Here is an 18,760-nt window from a genome sequence, read left to right on the forward strand (position 1 = left end):
AGCCATCCTCCAAGTGGGTTTTTAAATTTTTATTTTATTTTATTTTTTAATTTAAGTAGGATTCATGCCTGGCATGGAGCCCAACATGGGGCTTAAACTCATGACCTGGAGATCAAGACCTGAGGTGAGATCAGGAGTTAGATGCTTAACCGACTGAGCCACCCAGGCTGCCCTTGTCATTTCTTTCTTTTCTTTTCTTTTCTTTTCTTTTCTTTTCTTTTCTTTTCTTTTCTTTTCTTTTTTTTTTTTTTAAGTAGGCTCTACATCCAATGTGGGGCTTGAACTCACAACCCTGAGATTAAGAGTTGTGTGCTCTACAGACTGAGCCAGTCAGGCACCCCTAAGTGGTTTTTTTTTTTTTTTAAAGGAAGTCTGCAACGCTTCCAGTGGCTCCCGAACCTTCCATGGTGCTGTCAGATCCCTCAGCCTGGCGCCCCAAGTCTTCTGGGATTTGGTCCCAGCTTTTCTCTTCCCTTGTCTCCCACCCCCCCCCGCCCCTCTCCACTCCCTGATTTACTTAGTCAACTCCTAGATCCTCTGCTCACTGTGTTCTTGCTCACCATCAGGACTTTGCTCCCGAGCACCCTTCACATTCTTTCACCCTCTCCTCCCCTCCTCCAGCCCAAACTCTTCACCCAATAAATGGCTGCTCATCCTTCCAGAATCCACCTCACCCTCCGTTGACGGACCCTCCCTCTTTAGTCTCCACCCCCCCAGGAATGAATGATCACCCCCTTCACTGTGTCTCTACAGTTCCATATTGATGCATTTTTTTTTTTAGTACGGGCATTACAATCTTTATTAACAAAGCTTCTTCCTTTGTCCCGTGTGAGTATTTCTCGTCATTTCTTTACTTGATTATTACGGCTAGTTGCCCATATTGGTGTGCTGGGGCTACCATAACAAGTACCACAGACTGGGCAGCTTAGACAACAGAAATGTATTTTCTCACAGTTCTGGAAGTTGGGAAGTCCAAGATCAAGGTGTTGGCAGATTTGGTTTCTTCGAGGTCTCTGTCCCTGGCACAAGATGGCCACCTTCTCTCTGAGTCTTCACTTGGTCTTTTCTGTGTGTTTGTCTATGTCCTCGTCTCTTCAGTCATATTGGATTATGACCCACCCTAATGACCTCTTTTTAACGTAATTACCTTTTTAAAGACCCTGTCTCCAGATACAGTCACTGTCTGAGGTACTAGCGATTAGGACATCAACACATGAATATTTGGGGGACACAGCTCAGCCCATAACATCACCCTCCTAAGAATTTGACACTAAGCTTATTACTAGAGATGACATACAGTGTTACCTTCGGAAGTCTAATTTAGAACATTTGTCACCTATATTAAATTCAAGCCAGGGCATGAAGGAAATCACTTTCAGCACCTCTTGGGTACCTCGCTGGCTCTCAAGGTGAATAAGGTGATTGTTATTCAGAGTTTCTCACAGGCAGGTAGAGCACTGGGGACCACAGGTGTACAACTGTTCTCTAGAAAAGGCAGTTTGGTGTCTTCGTGGGCAAGCCCCTGACATGGGCATTTTCCTGTCAAGGTACTTCTTGCCAGCAAGAAGGCTTTTGTCCTTCAAGGTTCTGTACCCACTTCATCTTCTCCGTACCAATGGCCAATGCGCAGTAAAATTCCCAGGATCATTGTCGGGATGCCAACCTCTACGGCCTTTAATGAGATGGTCCCTCCATCTGGTGGTATGTGTAAATATCGCTTCTTTGGTTCTCAATCCTTCTTTCCCCCTGGTCTGGAGTCCCACGAGAGTCATGAATTTGGATTTCTAATGGGTGGTCTGTGATGGCTGGATCTCAGGACAATACCGAGGCTCACATCCCCTGGTGATGTTGGCTAATTCAGGGGGTTTGAGTGTGCCCTGGCATTCTTCCAAGGTGGTGACTGAAAGATAGCTGGCGTCATCTGCCCCAGAGGGGCAGACCAGACCTCCCATACCAGGGTCACTTTGATGGATCTGGGGATACACTCTGCAGCTTTTTTGCTTTTTAGAGCTCAACCAGCAAGTCCTGATCAGATCTTACTCAGGCATCTCTTTGAGACTTTGAGTGGCTTAAAGCTTCTCTATTGATGATGTTTTTAGCAAATTTATTCAACACGTATTTATTGAGTGGCTTCTATGTGCTAGCCACTATGCACTAGAGGAAGAGTAGTGAGCAGAGAAGAAAGAAAGAAAGAAAGAAAGAAAGAAAGAAAGAAAGAAAGAAAGAAAGAAAGAAAGAAAGAAAAACACCAGTCCTCATAGTGTACCACAATGGAGGAGAGAGCATTCCTCCAATAATAACTAATCACTAATTCAAACATAATTAAAAATTGTAAATGGACTATAAAGGACTATTTCAAAAGGGACTCTGATCTACCCCCAAATTGTCTGAGAAGGTTTCTGTGAGAAAAACAGCATTTGATCCGATGACTGAATGATGAATAGGCTAAGTGTAGGCACTCAACACACATTTTAGAGTCTGATTCTTCCCTCAGAAGCTTCCTTTAAAACATGGATGTGAAAAGAGATAGACAAAGGAGAAGAGAAAGCAATGGGGCATGGGGTGGGGTTTGCAATAGAAAGAATCTGGAAATTGGTAAACTGCCTGGGTTTCACATCAGAATTGGAAATTAACAGTCCGTGTGACCTCAGGCAAGTCACAGGCCCTCTGCTTTCCAGCTATTTATAATACTTTGAGATTAGACTGGCTCAAGATTTTCCAAGGCAGACACACATACCACTGTTGCTGGGCAAAATCATTTTAATTGATACGTGTTTTCACATTAATAGTTTTTTGTTGGGTTTTTTTTTTTTTTCAGTTTATTTACCTACTTTGAGCAGGGAGGACAGGCAGAGAGAGAAGGAGAGAGAAAGTATCCCAAGTAGGCTCTGTGCTGACAGTGCGGAGCCTGATGCAGGGCTCAACAGTGAGATCATGACCTGAGCCGGAATCAAGAGCTGGACGTTTAACCGACTGAGCCACCCAAGGCACCCCAACAGTTATTTATTTTAATATGAATACAAGCAATATAAACACAATATAAAATCCATGATTTCAAAAACATTATTGCTCAGGAGAAGGACAAAATGGTGCTAAGACTTCCACTCCCTAAGTTGGTGAGTCATCTGCTCACAGCAAGCAACTGGAAAACTGGGCATATCATGAAACAGTGGTTTTCAGGCATTGGCGGCATGCAGCCCAGGACTGGGTGCCCAAGAGTAAGATAACAAATGAGCTGAGTGAGCCTAACACCACCCCAGCTTATGCCTGGAAGCAATTTCCGGATCAGAGAGGAGCGAGGAAGGGGAATCTCATCAGAACCCCGGAGCCTTATCAAGCGGAAGAGATAGAGATCAGAACTCAGAGACTCAGGCAGCTAGAAATCGGAAGGCATAATGTTGGGAAGGGCAGGGTTGTGGAGTTCATATTATACGTGGAATTAAAACCACAAAAGATGAAGGCAGAGATGGAAGTATATTCTTGTAAGTGACTCAGATTAAACATAAAGTGGAATAACATTATTTAAAGATGGGCTGTGATAAGATCAGCATGCATGTTACAAACCTTCGTGAAATCATTAAAATAGTAATACGAGGAAGTATAGCTAATAAGCCAATAGTAGAGAGAAAAACAGAAATCTCAAAATTACTCAGTGAAATCCAAAAGAAGACAGGAAAAAAAAATAGGAGGGTCAAATAGAAAACAAATACAAGATAATCTACATAGATTTAGACCCAATCACATCAAGAATTATATTTAATTAAAATACTCTGAACACTTTAATTGACAGAGATTGTGAGATTGGCTAAAAATGCAAGACTCAACTCTATGTTGTCAACAAACCTACAGTCACAGCTGGAGGGTTCAAGACTTGACTCTCACTAATTACAAGAACAAGGGGATGGAAAATCAGGAAGGATGTAGCTTTTAACATTGACCTAGTTGACATGTACAGAACACGCCACTGAGGAGGGGCAGAATAGACATTCTTTCCAAATGTATATGGAAAATTCGCCAGAAACTCCCCGGCCCTGTAACAAGTCTCAATGAATTTTTTAAAGTTGGACAGCTTACACGGTATGTTTTCTAGCCATAAAGAAATTAAATTAGAAACCAGAGAAATGTCTTTAAAACTCCCCCAACTAAAAGATAAAAAAAAAATTAAGTTTATTTATTTATTTTGAAAGAGAGAGAGTGGGGAAGGGGCAGAGAGAGAGGGAGAGAATCTCAAACAGGCTCAGCACTGTCGGCGCAGAGCCCAATATAGGGCTCAAACTCACAAACCGAGAGATCACGCCCTGAGCCAAAGTCAGACGTTTAACCGACTGAGCCTCCCAGGCACCCCTAAACACAATTCTAAATAACCCATGGGTCAACAAAGAAATCACAAGGGAAATAAGAAAATGTTTAAATTGAATGGAAATTTTAAAAATATATGTATCAGAACTGGGGCACCAGACTGACTTAGTTGGTTGAGTGTCCAACTCTTAAGTTCAGGTCATGGTCTCATGGTTCATGGGTTCGAGCCCCACATCGGGCTCCATGCTGATGGTGCAGAGCCTGCCTAGGATTCTTTCTCTCCCCCTCTCTGCCCTTCCCCTGCACTCTCTCTCTCAAAAACACATAAACTTTTTAAAAAAATTTAAAATATATATATCAAAACTAAAATTTGCCCTTCAGAACACACTTTTTAAAAATTTTTTTTTAAATATTTATTTTTGAGAGAGGGAGACAGAAACAGAGCATGAACAGGGGGAGGGCACAGAGAGAGGGAGACACAGAATCTGAAGCAGGCTCCAGGCTCTGATCTGTCAGCACAGAGCCTGATGTGGGGCTCGAACTCACGAACCGTGAAACCATGACCTGAGCTGAAGCTTAACCGACTGAACCACCCAGGTGCCCCCAGAAGACACTCTTAAGAAAATGCAAAGGCAGTCCCACCCCACTCCTGCCAGCCTCTCCTCCTACTACCCTCTAGGCTCCGTGGAGAATCCTGTCACACTCTGCAGCTACAGAGGTCCCCGGGAGCCTGTGCAAGAAAGTCAAGCTGAGCAATAACTCGCAGAACTGGGGAATGCAGAGAGCAACCAGGGTCACCTATCGGGCTCAACGCCTCAGCAGGAACAAGGGAAGTCAGGTCATGTGGACCAGAGGTGGCATTTGTGGTTTTGTAATTTGGCTACCAGGAGCTTTCCTTTTTTCATCTGGATGCCTGAAGAATTGTTTCTTTTCCTATATATTTTTTTTTCTCAAAGTTTTGCCTTTCTTGCTTAGGCCCTTTTTCCATCTGCGGTTGATTTGTGTGTGTGTGTGAGGGAGGGATCTATTTTCTTTGTTTTTTTCCATACGGATAATCAGTTGTCTCAAGAATCTACATATTTTAAAGAATTAATTTTATTTTTTAATGTTTATTTATTTATTTTGAGACTGTGTGTGTGTGTGTGTGTGTGTGTGTGTGCGCGCGCGCGCACGCGCGCACCCATGGGGGAGGTTACGGAGAGATGGAGGGAGAGAGAATCCCAGGCAGTTTCCACGCCATCAGCACAGAGCCGGACACAGGGCTCAAACTCATGAACCATGAGGTATGACCTGAGTTGAAACCAAGAGTCGGACGCTTAACCAACTGAGCCTGAGCCACCCGCGTGCACCAAAATCATATATAGGTGAGGGCATCCTTTTTCTCCCTGTGATACCAGCTGTCAGATGTCAGGTTTCCACGTATGTGTGGATTTGTTTCTGGGCTCTCTGATCTATCCCACCGGTCTATTCCTCTATTATTGCCACACTGTCTTACTTACTATGTGTTTATAAAATGTCTTGAGATCCAGTGGAGTAAGTCCTCTTACCTTATTCTTCATCAGAAATATCTTGACTGGGTTTTTTTTTTTTTTTTTCGCTCTGCATTATTGTATAAATTTTGTAATTCGTTTAACAAATGCCTCCAAAATTTAGTTTGGGATTACATCATATCTAAAGGTCAATTTGGGGGAAAATTATCTTTAGACTATTGGGTAATCCTTTTCTTGAACATGGTACATTCCATTTATTTTACCATTAATGTTTCTTATAAATACTGTTTATCAGATTTTTTGGTGCTTGCTTTATGATCTAGTACATAATCATTTTCATAAATACATATCTGAAGGTAACATGTATTCCCCTGATGCGTGTAATATTCTATATATGTTCATTAGATCAAACTTGTTAATTATGTTGTCAAAATATAAAGAAAACGAAAAGGCAAGAGAGTGAAAGAAAATATACACACTACTTAGGGACTCATATCCAAAATAGAAAAAGAACTCTTACAACTCAATTATAAGACAAACAACTCAATTTAAATCATGGGCCGAGGGGCACCTCAGTCACTAGAGCATGTGACTCTTGATCTCAGGGTTGTGGGTCCAAGACCCATGTTAGGTACAGAGATTACTTTTAAAAATCTTTAAAAGAATTTTTTGTAGTGTTTATTTATTTTTTTGAGACAGGGAGAGAGACAGATTATGAGTGGGGATGGGGCGGAGAGAGAGAAAGAGAGAGGGAAACACAGAATCTGAAGCAGGCTCAGACTCTGAGCTGTCAGCACAGGGCCTGACACGGGGCTGGAACCCATGGGCTGCGAGATCATGACCTGAGCTGAAGTCGGCCGCTTAACTAAGCCACCCAGGCACCCCCAAAAATAAAATCTTTGAAAAAAAATAATGGGCCAATACAAACAAACAAGAAACCCAAAACTTCACAAAAGAAGATGTAAAAAGGCACAAGCAAAGATGCACAACACAATTAGCCATCAGGGAAATGCATATTAAATCCACACCAATACAACACTATACGTCCATTACAATGGCTGGAATTAAAGACTGTGGGTGACCATGAGGGACACCCGGAACTCTCATTCCTTGCCAGGGGACAAGTCAAATGGTACAACCACTTTGGAAAACAGTTTGCCACTTAATACATGACTCAGCAATTCCACACCCAGAAAATGAGAACAGATATCCACCCCCAAACATGTACATTAATGTTCCTAGCAGCTTTATTCAAAATAGCCCCAAACTGGACACAACTCAATGCCCATCATCTGGTGAGTAAAGGAACCAACTGTGCTATAGCTGTGTCATGGAATTCTACTCAGCAGCAAAAGGAATAAACCATTGGCACACGCAAAGTGGAGGAACCCCAAAAACATATGCTGACCTAGCCTTGTACAATGAAAACTACAAAACATTGCTGAAAGAAGATGTAACCAAATGAAAACACCTCCCATGTCCATGGGTTGGAAGTATTAATATTGTGAAGATGTCAGTATCACCCAAAGAAACTTACAGATTCAGGGCAATCTCTATCAAAATCCCAGTGACACTTTTTTTAATAGAAACAGAAAAACCCATCCTAAAATTCATATGGAATCTCAAGGGACCCTAAATAGCCAAAGCAATCTTGAGAAAGGAAAACAAAGCTGGAGGAGTCACACTTCCCGATTTCAAAACTCACTCCAAAGCTATAGTACTCAAAACAGTGTGGTCCTGGCATAAAGAAAAAAAAATAATTACAGAATTCTATATTAAAAAAAGTGATATAAAAATGGATCAACCTAAAAGGAAAATCTAAAACTATAAAATTAGGGCCATCTGGCTGGCTCAGTTGGTAGAGCATCTGACTCTTAATCACAAGGTCATGATTTCAAGCCCCGCATTGGGTGTGGAGCCTACTTAAAAATTAATTAATTAATTAATTAATTAATTAAAAAAATAAGCAAAAGCTTCATGACATTGGATCTGGCAATTATAGATTGCCAAATCTTGAGATCTCTTGGCTGTGACACAAAAGGTATAGGTGTCTATTTAAAAACAGACCAACAGGACTTCGTGAATATTTAAAAATTTTGTGCATCAAAGACAATATCAACAAGGTGAAAAAAGGCAACCCACATGGGGCACCTGGGTGGCTCAGTCGGATGAGTGTCCGACTTCACCTCAGGTCATGAGCTCACAGCTTGTGAGTTCAAGCTGTGCTGACAGCTCAGAGCCTGGAGCCTGCTTCTGATTCTGTGTCTCCCTCTCTCTCTGCCCCTAACCCACTTGCATTCTGTCTCTGTGTCTCTCAAAAGTAAATAAACATTAAAAAAATTTTTTTTAAAAAGGCAACCCACAGAATGGGGGAATATATTTGGGAATCATGTATCTGATAAAGGATCAATATTCACAATATACAGACAGCTTCTGAAACTCAACAGCAATGAAACAAATCCACATAAAAATGGCCAAAATATTGAATAGACATTTCTCCAAACAAAATATACAACTGTGAATAAGCACGTGAAAAAATGCTAAAGATCATTAATCATCAGGGAAATGTAAATCAGGACTATAATACTACTTCATACTCATTAGGATAGCTACTTTCAAAAAACAGAAAATAGTAAAGATCAGTAAAGATGTGGAGAAATTGGAACCGTCGTACACAGTCGGTGGAAATGTCAAATAGTGGATAACAATATGATGTTTACCGGAAAATTAAAAATAGAATTACCAGGGGTGCCTGGGTAGCTCAGTCGGTTGAGTGTCCGGCTCCTGATTTCAGCTTGGGTCGTGATCCCGGAATTGTCAGATCGAGCCCTGTGTCAGGCTCCATGCTGGATATGCAGCCTGCTTGGGATTCTCTCTCTCTCCCTCTGCCCTTCTCCCCCATTTGTGCTCTTTCTCTCTCTCTTAAAAAAAAAATTAAAAAGAACAGAATTACCCTATGAGCCAGTGATTCCACTCTGGATATATATCCAGAAGAATTTAAAGAGATCGCTGTATACTCATGTCCATAGCAGCATTATTCACAAGGGTTAAAACATGAAAGCAACCCAAATGTCCATTGACAGATGAATGGATAAGCAAAATGTGGTAAGGCACACAATGGAATATTACTCAGCCTTAAAAAGGAAGGAAATTCTGACACATGCTACAACATGGATGAACCTCGAGAATGTTCCGCTGAGTGACATAAAACCAGCCACAGACAAATCCTGTATGATTCCACTTACACGTAGTACTTAGAGCACTGATAATCATAGGGACAGAAAGTAGAAAGGTGGTTGTCAGGGGCCGGGGGGGGGGGAGCGGGGAATGGGGAGCTATTGTCCCATGGGTATAGAATTTCAGTTTGGCAAAATGAAAACAGTTATGGAGATGGATGGTGATGATGTTTGCACAACATCCATTATGAATACATTTGATACGACTGAGGCATACACTTAAAGATGGTTAAGATTTGAGATTTTGTTGTGTGCATTTTACCACAATAAAAATTGAGAGAATAAACATATGTTGAGCAGAAGAAACCAGACACAAGAGTGCATGCTTTATGATCTCCTTTATCTGAAACTACAGAAAAAGCAATTCTAATCTAAAGTGACAGAAAGCAGATAAGTGGTTGCCTAGCATCCAGGACTGGAGGTAGCGGATCAACCACTACAGGTTGAGGAAGGAGCACCAGAGAATATTTGGGGGTGATGGGAATGATCTCTATCTTGATTGCAGCGGAGGTTATATGCGTGGGCACATGAATCTGTCAAAACTCAGAAATGTACACTTACAGTGGGCGCGTCGTATTGCATATAAATCATTCTGCAATAACACTGATTAAAAAAAAAAAGCAATGCGCTAGAATAGCAGGAAATTACTGCTTCTGAAAGCAGATCGAGTTCAGGAATAATTTCCTCCATGGCCAGACTAGCACGGCTTCATCGAGATAAAACTGATGGCAATACTCACAGCTCTTGGGAGTGAGGATGATATACAGAGTGTGGAAATGGCAGTCCTCTACGATTATAAATGATTTTACAGGTGGCAGGCACATTAAACTAATTGTAACCAGAAAATGAAATACAGGAAGCAGTACTGCAATGACTCACAGAGGTGTATGAATTATACCCCAGCTTTCTGGAAGGCTCAGAGTGTTCTTATGTTGCACACCTTCCACCATAACTGCACGGAAGTATAGCCAATACACATGGGACGAGTTTCCATAGATGGGAAAACTCTTCCTAGGAAAGTAGCAAACCATCGCTCTGGGCAATAGTTTTGTCTGCAGGCAGATCTCTTCTGCCCTTTCTGATTTTGGGTGCTGGTTAACGTTAAAAGCAAAAAAAGAAAAAAAAAGTGACTCCTCTTATTGACATAGAACATTTTTCCTTATAATAAAAATATGGAGCAAAAATCCCTTAATACTTCTGACTGCTCACAAACTATTCCATCCTTCTCTTTTTTTAATTAAGTTAAAATTTATTTTATTTTATTTTTTTAAGTACTACCCAACGTGGGGCTCGAACTCACAACCCCAAGATCAAGAGTCACATGCTGTACCAACTGAGCCATGCAGGCCCCCCTCATTTCTTTTTTTTAGTTTTATTTTAATTCCAATTAGTTAACATACGGTGTTATGTATTTTCATTTTTACTTGTATTTTATTGGTTGGTTTATTAGTTTATTGGTTGGCTGGTTTATTGGTTGGTTTCCTCTAATTATAACTTTTTAAGAAGTCAGTAACAGGGGTGCCTGGGTGGCTCAGTAGGTTGAGGGTCTGACTTTGGCTCAGATCATGATCTCCCGTTTCGAGCCCCACGTCAGGCTCTGTGCTGACAGCTCGGAGCCTGGAGCCTACTTTGGATTCTGTGCCTCCTCCCCTGCTCACGCTCTGTCTCTCTCTCTCTCTCTGTCTCCTCCAAAAATAAATAAACATTAAATAAAAAACTTTAAAAAAAAAAGAAAAAAAAAAAGAAGTCAGTAACATTGTTTTATTTCCTGGAACCTATTTTTATGGTCACTTTCTGCTTTATGGAGAGTGAGACTTGTTTTCTATTTATAGAGGGAAATGAGTTTTCCCTTTTAAAATAAATATATTTTGGGGCACCCGAGTGGCTCAGTTGGTTGAGTGTCTGACTTTGGCTCAGGTCATGTCTCACAGTTTGTGGGTTTGAGCCATGCATCAGGCTCTGTGCTGACAGCCCGGAGCCTGCTTCGGATTCTGTGTCTCCCTCTCTGTCTGCCCCTCCCCCATCCACACTGTGTGTGTGTGTGTGTGTGTGTGTGTGTGTGTGTGTGTGCGCGCGCGCGCTGCTCAAAAATAAACAAACATAAAAAATTAAAAAAATATATTTTGACGAAAAATGAATCCGTCTAAAGAACAAAATATTACTTATAGGCAATAGGTCACTTAGGCAAAAATTGTGATATTCCCATACTGCTCAAAAGTCTGAGGTTTGTTAAAGGCTGTTCCCTTTCCTGCTCTGCTGTTTTGTGGTTCAGTGACAGGGCAGGTGTGGGCTCCTCTGTGACATCTTGAGAAGATGGAGCAGGACAAGCAAATCAAAAACAACAATGACGATTAACTGAATCTTCAAAGCACGTGCCGTGAAACCATACCACCCTCTTTCCTGGGCAACTATCTGCTGGGCTGCTGGTCAGTCCTCCTCATTCATTGAAGATTTTGGGAACTGTCTTATTCCACGCCCCACCTCTGTTTCTGACATCTTTCTTGACGATTTAATATCCTCTTATATAATCTATCTACACCCAGCCCTTTGTTTCTTAATCCCTGCCCTTCGATGATCTACGCCTCCTCTCTACCTCAGGCACCCTCGTCGTGGCGCTTCAGCGATCCCTTGGCTCATCATTACCAACAACTGCATCATCTCCAAAATCTCAATGTCAAGCATACCTCTCATTGACCCACTGTCTCCAGCTCCTTTCTTCCCCCTGCATCCAAGTGGGTGGCTGGAGAAAGCCCCATATCCTTGCTGCCTGGCTTCACTTTAAATCTCTGACCACAGAACTCCAGAGCCAGCAAGGCCACAGCATTCAGCTCATCCTGTCTCTCTCCTTTACAAAACTGCAAGTTCTTGCACCCGGCCTCACTCTCAGCCAATGTCCCTCCTTCTGGTTTCCCTGAGATTCAGCTCCATTGTATTGCATCTCTGAGCAGCATCTGTCAACACCGATAATTTTCCTCCTTCCTGGAACACTTTGTCTCTATGGCCTCTGAGATATCACACGCTCCTGGTTTTCCTTCTCCTTCACCGGGCTTTCCTCCTCAGCACCCTCCTCTACATGGCACACGTTGAAGTGACCCTGAGCTCCGTCCTCTCTCCTCTATCTACTCATTCCCTAGGTATGAGTATAGCCAGTCCCATGGCTTTATACATTATCCATATCTCAGTGACCCCCCCATTGTAAATCCCTAGCCTGAGTTATCCTGTCTTTCTGAAGCTTCAGACTCATATATCCAACTGCCTATTGACATCTCTATTTGAAGGTCTAGCTGGCAATTTAATGCGTCCAAAACACGTTCACTTCTTCCTAGGCCGACCAAAACCCGTCCCTCCCAATTTCCCCCCCTAGTTGTGAGTGGAACCACCATTTACTCAGTTGCACACGCCAAAAACCTTGTGGTTACCCTTGATTCCTTTCTCTCTCACCTCACATCCAATCCACCTGCAAATGTCTCTGTTCTACCTAAAAAAAAAAAAAAAAAATCAATCCCTAATGTGATTATTTCTCACCACCTCCTTCCTGACCATCCTAGTTAAAGTCACCATCACGTAATAATTATTTTGACTCCCGCAATCGCTTCCTAACACATTCCTGCTTCTACTCTGAGCTCTCTAGAGTCTGTTGTTCAAATAGCCACCAGGGTCATCTTTGGAAAACGTTCTCGGAAAAATCAGCCCACACCTCTGTTCCCAATTCTCTAGTGGCTTCCCATCACAGTTGGAAGAAAATCCAGATTCTGGGGCGCTTGGGTGGCTCAGTCAGTTAAGCGTCCAACTCTTGGTTTCAGCTCAGATCATGATCTTACAGTTCCTGAGTTCCAGCCCCGCATCAGGCTACGTCCTGGCAGGCAGGAGCCTGCTTGGGATTCTTGTTCTCTCTTTACCCCTCCCCTGTTCATGCTGTCTCTCTCGAAATAGATTAAAAAAAAATTTTTTTTTAATCAAATTTCTTATCAAGACTTTCTATGAGGGCACCTGAGTAGTTCATTCGGTTATGCATCCAGCTCTTGATTTGGGCTCAGGTCATGATCTCACAGTTGGTGGGATGGAGCTCCATGTGGGGTTCTGTGTTGACAGTGTGCAGCCTGCTTGGGATTCTCTCTCTCCTCTCTTTGTCCCTCCCCCCCCCCCAAATAAATAAATACAGATTTAAAAAAAAGACCTATGATTTAGCCCCCTACCACCTGGCCAACCCCCATTCCCTACCACACTCGTCTCACTCACCGCACTGCAGGCTCGCTGTTTTTCTAACACGCCAGGCATCTCCCTTGTGCTTGAAGTGTGTTTCCTCCAGGTGGTCACCATCGCTCTCACCTCCTTATGTCATTCCGTATTCTGCTGAAATGTCCCCTCTTCGGAAGACTCCCTGACCACACTGGTATCCTCATCACATCACGCTCTATCCCTTTCGCTGCTTTATTTTTCCTATGCGTGTTTTTTTTTCTTTCCCTGAACACTTTCTGCCCGAACCAGTATTTTAGTTCATTAGTTTACTAGTTAGCGAGTTCCCTAGCTATATACCCACCCGCTAAAACATAAGCTTCAGGAGAACAGGGACCCTCCATACCGTTGTATCCCCAATTCCTAGAACAGTGCCTGGCTGACAGGAACCTCTTCGGAAAATACGTATTGAATGAATGACTTGCCAAAGACAAGGGGTGCAAACAAATGCATATCCAGCGGATTTTCACGGGCACCTGTTTCTGCCCACCTCCACCTCCACCCCCACCCCCGACCTATTCATCTCTAGGGAGATGGCAACACTTCCTAGGGTGGCGGGAAGGGTACCTCAGTTTCCTTCATCCTCCCACCCCGTGGGGGAGTCAAGACTCACTGGGTGGTGAGCGGAAAGGCGTCCCTCTCTATGGTCTTACTCCCCAGGTCCCTCCTCCCTAGCACCCGGCGTGCCTCTATGGTTCTTCCTGTCATTAGTCGGGAGGGGGCGCTGTGCGCAGGCGCGGGGTGAAGCCGCGGCGGGGCCGGAAGGAGTGCAGCGGCAGCCTCGGAGGCGGCGGCGACGAAGCTGTCGGCGGCCGCTCCCGGTGACTAAAAGCCGTGGCGACAGAGGCCGCCGAGCCCGCTTGGCGAGCCGGCGAGCTGAGTGGCGAGTAAGTGTCGGCCGCGGGGTGCGTCCAGCTCCTCGGCAGGCCGTGTGAGGCGAGTGGCGTCTCCGCCCGGCGCCTCCATTAAGCCCCGGGGTGGGGGCGGGGGCGGGGGCCTCGGCCGTGAGGGGCGGCGGGGCCGAGGAGTCGGGGGCGCGGGCCTGGCCCGGCGGCCGCCCCAACGCGAGCGGGCTCGGGGCCGCGCGGGGCGCCGCCGAGGGACGCGAGCAGTGGGGCCGGCGGCGAGGCGGGAGCCACAAAGGCGCAGGCGGCCGGCGGACCCTCCCCCGCTCCCGCCACTTCGGGAAGTTTCGCGGGCCGGCCCCCGGCCTGCTGCGCGAAGGCGAAAGCGCCGAAAGACCGAGTTTCCCCGGCGGCACCTCGCGGGAGGCGGCGTCCGTGGAGCCGAGCGCGGCCTGGAGCGCGCGGGCGGCGATGCCCTATGACTTTGAACTCCGGCGCCCCCGGCCTAGGGGCGCCGGGCCTCAGTCCCAAACCCTCCCGACTCGGTTCAGGAGGGCTCTCTTCTCGAGAAAGCCGGCGACTCCCACCCAGCCCTTGTGGGGACATCCAAGTGCGTCAAAACCCTCTGCAGCGCGGGGAACGCGAACCCGTCAAATGTACCTGGAGCGCCGCGCAGTGAACGAGACCGCTGTTCCCGCGTGGGATGTGGCTGAATGCTGTGTGGAACGCTCGTCTCGAAACTTCGGGCCGCTCCAGTCTCGTGCGAGAGCTCCCTGAGCGCCGGCAGGGTCCGATATAAACCAGCCAGGGGGCCTTGTAAATAACTCCAATACAGTGTGATAAGTTCCTGGGTACAGCTTGTCCTAGGCACTCTGCTAATGCAAAGAGAAGATTTTTGTACCCTGCTGGGAGCTGGGAGAGGACAGGGAAGATTTTAGGACCGACCTCAGTCTTGCACGCTTGCCTGAAGACCGCAAAGAAACAACCTTGCTTTGTTCCGTTTATTATTATAGGTAATTTATTGGGGCTGGGGGCAGGGAGTGGCGTGAACTGGAGGAAACAGCTAGGGAGCCTGGGACCAGATTTTGGATCACCTTAACTCTTAAATAGAGCCTAGCGGCAGCAAGTGAAAGAAGCCTTCCAGCCCCTATGGAGGAATCTGGTAAAGGAAGTTGAGATACGAGTCAAGGAGACTGCAAGTTTATGAAATAAGGTAGTTGAGTGAGCCTGTGTTTGCCAACTCCGATAGCTACTATTTAACGAGCGTTCACTATATTCTAGACTGTGTTGAGATATTTGCAGACCTCAGGACTAATTCTCCTGCCTGGCGATGTTATTTTATCTTCATTGTCAGTGAGACAAAACATGATGCTAACCATGTGCTAGACACCGTTTTAAGCATTTTCTTTAAAAACTCTCAATCTTCAATGGTGGGGGTTCTGTTATTGTCCTTAGTTTAAAAAGGAAGAAAATGAGGTGCTGAAAAATAACTTCTTGAGTCACAGAACTGGGTCAGAGCTGGGACTCGAACTCATTTTGGTTCCATAGTTCGTATTTCTAATAATTCTGCTATGTCTGTAAATGATGTTTTTTCAAAAAGGTCTTCTGGAGTATTTGCTTTGTGCCAGGCGGCGTGCTATGTCCTGTAGCTATGGAATGAATAAGCTGCAGGGTCCTACAATCTCGGAACTGATGGTAGCAGAGGAGATAGCGATTTAACGTAGCTTCCCAAGTAAGTGTAGGTTATTGTGGCAGCCACTTTGAAGGGGTGAGATATGTTGTCATTGGGGATGGTCAGGAAAGGTTTATCTGAGGGAGTCGTTTAAAATGAGAAACTGAAGGATGAATGGAGTTAATTTGGTCCGGGAGGCAATGAAAAGTCATCAGTCAACCAGAGGAGGAAGAAGCATGGCATGTTCAAAGGACTGAACCATTGTCCCTGCAGAATGGTGAATGGGGGAGAGGTGTCAGGTGAGGTTAGCTAGGTCAGCAAGGATCATGCGAGACACCATTTCACAGGCCATGAGATTTTGGTTCTACCATGATGAGATTTTGTGATTTAAAAAAAAAACGAAAACAAAAAAACCCTTAGTGGTATAGGAAAATACATCAGAGGGTAGAACCTGGAGGCATTGTGGGGTAGCAGGGGCACTGCATTCATGAGTTCATGGAGCATTGAACTGTAAAAAAATCATTGAAAACATTGATTTTTTTTCCCTCTTGTGGATGAGGATGTGCTTGCTTAATCTAATTTCTGAACCAATTTTCAGTTGACATTTGAGGAAAATGTTAAGGTTAATATGTTAAACTGTTTAGTGCACCCACGGAAGATCGTTGAGTTTAATTTTTGGTTTAAAACGTTTCCTCTTGTGGAAAGACTAACAAGAGGGTTTGGTTTGTTTTGTTTTAAGGGAGAGCGCAAGTAAGCAGGGGAGAGGGACACGGACAATTTCAGGAGGGCTCCATGCTCACTTGCAGCCCAACACAAGTCTTGGTCCCATGACGCTGGGATCGTAACCTGAGCTGAAATCAAATGTCGGATGCTCACCTGACTGAGCCATTTTGTCTACATGTTAAAATTTGTGCACATTGTGTTTTCTTATTCTGAACTTACTACCTTCCTTGTTTTTAATAGTATCACCATCCTCCAGTCACCCAACATCTAGGTCAACTTTGACTCCTTTCTTCCTCTTTCCCGATGGCTGTTTACATACAAAAGTCCTCTAGAATCTAACTGTGGTTGGTATCGTATTTTTTTCCTCGTCCTGCTTACTGTTACCTCTAGTTCATACTTCACTGCCTCTTGTTTTCTGGGTTTCCTGCTACCAGATATTTGTACAGTCTTACATATTGCAATGAGGTTGATTTTCCTAAAGTACAACTTTGTGCATTGCTTTCCATTGGTTAGAAAATAAAATTTGAGCCGGGCTTCAGTTATCCATAGATGCATAACAAACCACCCCCAGACCTAGTAACTTAATACAGTTTTATTTGTTGGCAATTTTGTGAGTCAGGAGATAGGGAAGGGCTAACCTGGGCTGTTTTTTTCTGATCCACATGTTGCTAGTAGAGGTGGTAGGGTTGGAGGTTCTACTTCCAAAATGCTTTTTCACTCCCATGCCTTGTCAGGGACTACTGGGAGGCTGGGCTCAGCCACATTTTCTCCACGTGAAGTTAGGGCTTTCCGTGTGATCTCTCCAGCAGGGTAGTCAGAATTCTTATGGTGTTTCTGGGCTCCAGGAGCCCTGGGTGGAAGTGGCTGTTCTCTTAGGAGCACCTGGGTGGGGGGTGGGGGGGGGGGTCAGTTGGTTAAGCGTCCAGCTCTGAATTTTGGCCCAGGTCATGGTCTTGTGGTTCCTGAGATCCAGCCCTGCACTGGGCTCTGCCGACAGCGGGGAGCCTGCTTGGGATTCTCTCTTCCTCTCTCTGCCCCTCCCCTGCTTGCAAGCACACACATTTGCTCTCCCTTTTTCTCTCTTAAAATAAACAAACATTAAAAAAAAAAGTTATCTTAAAAGCAAAGTTTGGAACTAGCACAGCATTCAGTTTGGCTTAAATACGGCTATCTTGGCTAAGCTTCCCTAACTATCTGCCCTCTCCCAACTGGGATAGTGTCTTTATTGCACAAATACTTCATTCTGTTGTGCTAATTTGTAGTGTACTTAATTGTGTGCGTAGTTTCTCTCACTGTCCGGACTCCCCCAAGTTTTTTGAGGCAAGATCCGTGTTGGGTTTTCCTGTGATGCATAACAACTTTTTTATACCATGTGGCAAGAACATAATAAATATTTGCTGAACTCTTTATCGTCTAGAAAAGTCAGAACGTATAAGAAAGCAAAAAAGTATAACTGCCTGAAACTTAATACTTAGTAATAACCTCACTAACTTTTTGTTTTGTTGATTTAATGCTAATTAACTGTTAGTACAGACTTAAAATAAATAGATATCCAAATAATGGTTAAGATGAGAAGCTAGAATGTGAATGAAGAGCAATAATCACTTATAGACACTTGAGAAACCATTCCGGGAAGAGGTGCTGTGGAGCGGTATGACATGGGCATGTCAGCTTCTCCCAGATTATGCCTGGCTCGGCTTTGCCCACCTTTCTCTGGAGTGGCCAAAGAGTTTAACTCGTTAAGTGGGAAACATCTTTTATTACCCCAGAATCAGTGTTGCAGAAGTGACCGACACATTGATGGAGATTACTCTGGAAAGTGGTAACACTACAAAACCCTAGGACCATGCAGTATTATATTAGGAACTTGTAGAAGGAAAAATGGAGATGTAACATGAATAGAAGAATGAGAAGAAGATTATTTATAGTTGAAGAAAATCCTGATGAACTGATTGTGGTCTCTTAATCAGACTCTGGTTCTGTATGGCTCTGTTGAACAGCTCCGGACTCTTGACAGAGGAAGATGTTTTTGGAGCCACTCATTCATTCAGCCACTGTGTGAGATGCAGGAAATACAGCTATGAATAAGATAGTCAAGGACATGTGGAGAACATGATTCAGATGTGGACTTTTTCATATGTTGATACATCCACTCAAGGAAAAGAAGGGGATTTGAAAAATAGTTGTAGGAGGCAGAAGAGAAAACAGAATTGTCATCTAATTTTGTTAAGTTTTTACAGTATAGTAGTACTACATAAG

General features: G+C 44.1%; 1 protein-coding gene across 3 annotated transcripts in view; it reads left to right on the forward strand.

The window, feature by feature from the left end:
• Window positions 1-13,988: 13,988 nt before the first annotated feature.
• Window positions 13,989-18,760, forward strand: part of RNF216 (ring finger protein 216) — a 139,149-nt gene continuing 134,377 nt past the window's right edge. For 2 of the 3 annotated variants that reach the window (XM_027042297.2, XM_027042298.2), the window contains exon 1: window positions 13,989-14,148. The gene's annotated coding sequence lies outside the window, so the exon portion shown is untranslated. Of the gene's footprint in view, window positions 14,149-14,980; window positions 15,120-18,760 lie in introns of those variants that run through there. The other variant, XM_015082722.3, reaches the window with a different exon arrangement.

The sequence above is a fragment of the Acinonyx jubatus genome, chromosome E3 (genome assembly GCF_027475565.1).
Source record: "Acinonyx jubatus isolate Ajub_Pintada_27869175 chromosome E3, VMU_Ajub_asm_v1.0, whole genome shotgun sequence".
NCBI lineage: Eukaryota > Metazoa > Chordata > Mammalia > Carnivora > Felidae > Acinonyx > Acinonyx jubatus.